Here is a 7,595-nt window from a genome sequence, read left to right on the forward strand (position 1 = left end):
ACTTGCACTGATTCTTGATATTTCTGACAAGAGGTGAACTAATACTACCGTTTTTAATAATTGTTCACTATATCCGATGTGTGCACCCAGTTGCTTGAAGCTGTCTTTGGTAAGTGAATGTTTCACATTCCACTCCAGATTTCTTAGATGGCAGAAAGAAGCGCACACGAATAGAACAATTTCTCACCCTACCTTGGCTCCAAATTATGTTCACTTCCTCGACAATCCGGAGGATTTTCGATGAGTTCACCTGGGTGTGTGGCGTCTTCAAGTAAACTATGATAAAAAGGGGAGTTGGCTCAGAAACTAACCGCATGTGACGCGTGATGTGGTCAATTTTTTAGGACGTAATGGATGTAAACGCCGTATTTTAGACATGGTATGCAAGCCTTATAAAATAACGACGTATTCATTACTAATGGAGATAATCTAGCTGAAGTCCGGCACGGACCCACTAAATTATTTCCGAATTCGAAGGGCATGTAATGATATATGTATCTGTTTAAACGTATTGAACTCGAACTTTGTTTCTGTCTCAGTCAAAAGTAATTAAAAATCATACCGAAATTCACACAAGTATGTGAAACCCAGTTATACTACTCACGCGACGTTTTATGGCTTCTTTCCTTGGTTTGCCCTCAAATTCCTGACGGATTGATTCAGACACTTCTCTAACTATTTAGTGATTCTCTTGTAAACAAGCTGAACACAGGAATAGTTCCGTGTATAAAAAGAGGCTGCGTTGAAAGCACTTCAATGCTGTAAATGGCTGATTGTTTTAGGAATAGTTTTCGAAGATCAAATCGCCGTGGAGATAATTCTTCATGATGATACACTCACCAGCTTTACTGGCGTACAGGTAGCCATTCTTTTTCAAAGTACGATGTATCGGCTTATTTTGATACCTAAAGAATATGTAGGCACAGCAAACGCACACCTTTTTATTACCAATAAGGCGTCTTAGCTAATTCGGGTGGTAGAACACGGACTTGGATGTCATTAGCCGCCCCAGTCACACGTTCAACATCAGCGAAGGCGGTACTACGGAATACAGAGGATTGATTTTCTAATTCTGACGGGTGGTGTATAGATGAACAACTGCCGGGAGATCTCGGCTTCAGTGATGGCTAAATACCTCCTGAAACTAGCATCAACAAATCGGCAAAACCTGGACAGCGACATTTCCTGATTAGGCGTCATTGTTTAGATTTCCCTCCCAGTGCGTAAACTGATGAGGATGTTGATGACGAAATATTCACGCTTGTCCATGTCATCAGAGGTTAATTCAAGTACTTCAAGCTCATTAAGGAGGCGGGGAACAAACGCACCCTCTCATTCCTGTTCCCGCTCCCCAGATATCCCATGATACAAACTTCAGTGTCCATTTGATATGGAGCGTCTATCAAGGACAAGAGGCAATTAATCGGATTCGTTCCCCCTGCAACTTCCCAAATGTGTGCGCACACGAAGGATCGAACCGTTCCAATGGCGTCACTAAAAGAGTGATCCTGCCACAGGCTACTGGATTTGATCAATTTGGTTGACGCAGGTCCCGTGAATAGCCTAAATTGAACCACGTGGTACACAACGAATGTCTATAACGCAGGGGAGTTACAAACGCATTACGATGTTGCCGACTGATGGAGTTCCCACATAAGAATCCTTACAAGCTAGTTTTTACACGAAGAAAATCCCACACAGTTTTCCATCCTGATATTAATTACACCGTATATTACGTCGTCCAAGCTTGGTCACATTTGTGTGCATCTGATCGGGATACATCGTCTTTCTGGGTAGGCCAAATGGAGTCTGTGATATCTCCGTGGCATCGTGTAGTGGAATCATGTGCCAGAGCTACCTCGGTGGTACCCCTACAACGATACGCTTCGCTATCCACCAACAGAACATCTTAGGTCGGAATGCAGCTTCAACCAAATGTCCGGGTAGTGTTCATACCAAAGCACCATGCAGGATTATCTCTTGTTCACCTGAAGTCCATCCACTGGGCCAGATTCCCAGTGTCCTCTAATTGGTCGAATACAGCTCATAGGTCACAGCTTTTGGATGGCGAAAATGACCGCGGAATTTCTGAATCTGAATGCTGCAGTTTAAATAATTTACCGTACTCTGCCTTACCCAGATGTATCCAGAATGTGTGGTCACAAGTAATTTTTGGCATTGATGTGGCTGGTGTGTACGGTCTGGAACGTTTTACCAGCGGTTAGTTTTGAACATGATGTTTCCCTGTAACTGTTAATCAAGCTCTTCTATTTTCATGATGCACTAGGTTTCTCCTACCACATAGTTAATGGACTGTGTGGGACTGAAACAAAACAATTCAGGGCAGTGTCATGTTAAAGTTCACCCATATCCCGTGGATAATTTCATACAATATGGAAGAGGTACCGGAATTTGCATACCGTCAAGTCTTATCATTCGACACTGTGTAACAAGTGTCGTCCACACGCATGTTGTGATTATTAGACCGCGAACGAAGTCCATGCTAGCAAGCTCGTTTCGCATGCTTCGTCAAGCTCAAAATAATGAAACTGACTGTGATGCCAGAGTCCATTCGTTAATTCCGTAGCTATCAACGTGAGAATATTTGCCGATGTGAAAGTCCGATGGCTATCACTATAAATCACGCAACAATTGTGACACGTGGCATATTCCGTAAACATGTTACCGTCGTTCGTACTATACGGTCTTTCCTTTTTTATCTGCAGCTTCGAAGCCACACAGTACAAAAAACTGAAAAGCGTGGGAGTCCAAGAACATGTACATCCGACTGTAAGTCAGTCATGATTAGTTTGAAGATTCGGGGAGTAATTAGCTTAATGTTTGTGGACAGATGATTAAAGATGATTACAGATGATTAAATCACGTCTAGGATGAGTCTAACACTAGAACGATGGAATGTGAATAACTGCGCTTTGGGAAGCAACTGCATCAACTGTGTTCATTTTTAAGAGGACAGGGGCACGGAGGCACTTCTTTCCATAACGATACACTCTGTTATTACGTTTGTGTTTTCTCTAAAAATGGCTGACAGACTGGACAAGCTCTAACCAAGGGCAATGCACATGACGTACCTCCCAACTAGGCAGGCACGTTTGCTCATGAACTTCGTTTGGGACAAAATGATGAATTTTATTAAAGCTGCATCATTTTTTTCATCCCAACTAGGCAGGCACGTTTGCTCATGAACTTCGTTTGGGACAAAATGATGAATTTTATTAAAGCTGCATCATTTTTTTCACATGACTGTTGATCTCCATTCTTTTCTTTCTTTACAATGCCTCGGTGTGTCCAAAGACTCATGACGCAGTAAATTTTGTTCCAAAGCTTTTTGCTTTTAAAAACAGAAGAGGTGTTATTTCATTTGTCGATTGTAGATTTGACTGGGTTTCCTTTAATCACTCCTCCCTACTCCTACAGCCAGTAGCCACCTCAGGCTTTATACAGTATCATAAAGGCTCGGTAAGCTCATTCTGAAATCCGCCATATATTGAGCTCTCCAGCATGAGTCGTGTTCAACTGTGTCGTCTTAACTGTTTAATCCAAACCCTATTCCACTTGGAGCATATCACAGGCCGACGGCTTCTTACATTTAAAACATGGCAACTGGGCATTCTCTGTTCAAAAATGTGCTTATGAATATATTCCTCCTCCTGAATCAACCTTAAAACTGATGGCCGCTTATGAAGCTGAGCACTTCAGCTGTATATAAGCATGATGAAGAGAACTTTTGCCATCACACCTCTTTGTCACTCAGTCACTGAAACAATTCCTCGTATTTCGAGCAAACACAACCAACAAGAGCGGTGTTTGATACATTGAATGCAGGCCTCATAAAATAATGATGTATTCCTTACGAAGAATGATAATGGAGCTGGCGGACCCTCTGGATGATTTACGAATTTTGAGAGGAACCTGGTAAATATACCATTTATTTTTGTTTAAATGTATAAAAATTGAAGTTTCTTTCTGTGTCTAGTACACATTTAAACGTCTGTATCACCAGCTCACTCCAAAGCACTAGTAGTCTTTCGATTCTGCGCAAATGCATGATGGTTTAGTCAATTGTTGCTGGGTGAATGTATTTGGTTTCGCTGTGTTTGAGTCTTATCTCAGAATTCTTAACTACTGAAATGCTCCAGTCCATTCACAAATGCATTCGCGTGAAACTTAGTGCTGCTTATTTAGGTATCCCCATATATCGTGTATTTATTTGCCTGATTTCTATGTAAGAGTTTGATCATAAGATAACATTTTACCTCGTTCTTCGTACACAACATTGAAGAGCTTAAAATTTTGTGTCGCTTTTGTAGCGCTATGCCTCCTTTTGCCTGATTTCCAGTGCTGAGCTTAAAATGTCATCCAATTGATCCTTTTGGTCATGGCGGCGAATTTTCCTTGTTTTGTGCAGGGATTTTCTCTCCACTCTATGCGTTCATCACAAGATTCGATTAGAACAATCTAGCGTACATAACATAGTAATAAGTATCAACATAATCATAATCCTGATTTCAATGTCCTCGCTGACTCAGGAAAGTCCGTACTTATCGAAGATAAACTAACAAGGTGGAACTACACTTTGACTACTGCACCACACCACCATCCACTTATCGAGTTCCTTGTCATGGAGAGGCCACTCAATATGATATGACATCTTATTGGAAAGATTGTTTGAGCGTAGTGACTCTTCTGATCAATACTTGCAAGTCAGTAAAATTAACTAGGTTTGGAAGATGATTTCATTCCACCTAACCCACTTCTCCGGGAGACTTGTGAAGCAACATAAAGTACTTTGTAACTTAGAACATGTAGTTAAGCCTGAAATAACGCCAATAATAAATAAAATGAAGAGATTTTTGCGGTGGCCATTAAGTTTTTCTGAGCCCTAGGAGTTTGAGTACCTATTAACTACGAGTCCTTTTTCGGTTTGATGCCTGGCGAGCAATGATTTGACAATGGGCTATACCAGAGCTATGTTTTGTTAGTTGATGGGGTACAGATTTTCACGTGGGTAAACTTTTGCGTGTGCCTACCATCGGTTGTGCTGAGTACCTTCCCCACAGCAGGTGGTTGATGGGGTACAGATTTTCACGTGGGTAAACTTTTGCGTGTGCCTACCATCGGTTGTGCTGATGTACATACCCCAGGGACAGCAGGTGACATGATATGGGATATCAGACTGGCTGATCTGAATGTATTTGCACAGAGATATGCAGCGCGTTGATTTGACGAAATCAAGCGCATTTGTCATTGTGAGAAACGACTGAGAAAATGGTTTCGTAAGACTTTTATTGGCACTATCCGAACTGAGGTGAATCTGCCCTAGTCGATATTGAAACCGATATATCTGTAAGCAATCCTTTAGTAAGTGTATGCGAGGTTAGTGGATGTAACCGTCAGAAACTCGTAAAATTCATGTTTGGTTCAGGTCAGCATCCGACATGCACAATGGAACACAGTAAGCTTGGTATCTATGACACTCAAAATGCACAATATTAGGAGCTTGTTTTCCCGGTCAGTCAAATTCCCTGGCCGATTTAAGGTCCCGAAGCGAAAAGACAAAAAAAGCACATTCCAAATAAACTTAAGAATACTTGTTGTTGTAGGAATGATCCATCATCTCAAGTATCTGTTAGCGTTCAAGGATTTCATCACTGTCCTTCCGATGCACACATGAGCACGGTGGATTTCTGGGGGACTTCCCAGACGATTCGAATCTGCCAAACTGCTTCACAAGTTTGAAGCCTTGAGGGAAAGCGCACAACAGAGGGCGCGGCGACCAACGGTGAAACATGAGATTTACGATGAGAAAGACCTTCCAAAGAGCTTTGATGCGCGAACTGAGTGGCCGCATTGCCCTTCAATCCGTGAGATCAGAGATCAGTCCAGTTGTGAATCGCTCTGGGTAAGTTGGCGGCTTTGGCGTGCGAGATGCGGTCTCAATCATTTGTCTGTTTCCCTGGATTTTTATTACAATATCCGTATATCTGCAATGACATTTTAAAAAAGTGATCCGGATCATACTTGCGGTCAGCAACCGTTGTTCCCTATATTATGTACCATGGACATAAGAAGAATAACGTTTTGCTAGTTGTTAAACTGATTTACTTGTTTCGACTCTACATAAATTGCGACATACCTTTTCAGGAAAAGAATCATGCAGTAAGTCATATTATATGATAAGTTTAACAGTCTACTTTGAAGTTTTGGGTTCCCTTAAGGTGAAACTATATGGTAGTCCAGCGATACGAAGATTTACTAATCTGGTTTTCTATGAGAATGCAGGCATAACTGTTGTTATGTTGCCTTGGAGCCACATAATTTGTATTCAAACCGGAGAGAACTTCTATCGATGAGCTAACGACTGCATGCTTCCTCACTGGCTAATCCGTTTACTACGAAGAAACTGGAAAAACTAGGGTCTCTCTTCTGTTGTAGAAACGCCAATCGACAACTTCATAGAAAAGTCCCAACTTCGTATGCGATATACTCAAATAAAGTTAATCTGCATCTCCTTGTGACCAAGCTTAATACGCAAATGACTTTTGGTCATGTCGCTGATTGAGGGTTTTAAACGCACACCCAGTTAATCCATTCTGCCGTCAGAAGGTGGCCTAGGGATTGAGTGAAGTAAGTAACCTGAAAACGGATTAAGTTCAAAACCTATGGTAAATAGAAGATGCTAGCCACCATTCATAATTATAATCATAATTATAATCATAATTATAATCATTCATAATTATAATTATAATCACCTGGGTCACAGAATGACCACTCAACTTCAGCTGGCAGCTATGAAACTATTAAAAACTGACATGTGCTATCTCGACGACGTCGCGGATATCCACTTATGATCTGGGTAGATCCGACAGCAAATATCTTTTTTTATCTTTCATTAAAAATCCCACCCAGAGGATATTCTCAGCATGCCCACAGTGGACATAAATACATCAGTAGACATCGAGCAATAAGCCTGTTGGTTCAAGTTTCTGGTAGGTGGATCGACGTCCTGGAAAATTTTGTTAGGCTAACGTATGCGTTTCAGCGCTCTAGAGTACAGTAAGAATTTCCGGTCGGACACAAATGATTTTCCGTCCTACCAAACGAAGAATGGATAATGTGGAAGACCTGGTACTTATTCCAAGAATTCAAGTGACTTTGTCAGAAATGCGGCGAGTTTCACAATGGAACCAGATGACATCCTTTTAGAGGTGAAACAGAGGAAGATATAAAACGCATACCTAAATCCCTCTCATTTCGTGGTTTGCGCTCAAGAACTTCAGAAACGGGGTCTGTGAGATCTCAGGTTTTGTCAAATATTTTTACGAAAGATTTTGAACCGAAACCTGCCGGATTTCCGTACCTACTCAAGATATCCTAATGTTACGTAGATGATTCTTTCGTTGTGAGTAGATGGGACAGGGTCAGTGATTTTTATAATTGCCTGCATTATTTGATTTCATATGCCGAACACGTACATTTAGTGGGACTCTAAAAGCCACAGTACGTGAGAGCTCAACTGACACTGGGGCGAGTTTGAACTGGTCGTGTGCCCATTCGAAGTCGGTATTAGCTAG

The sequence above is a fragment of the Opisthorchis viverrini genome (genome assembly GCF_000715545.1).
Source record: "Opisthorchis viverrini unplaced genomic scaffold opera_v5_176, whole genome shotgun sequence".
NCBI classification, from domain to species: Eukaryota; Metazoa; Platyhelminthes; class Trematoda; order Opisthorchiida; family Opisthorchiidae; genus Opisthorchis; species Opisthorchis viverrini.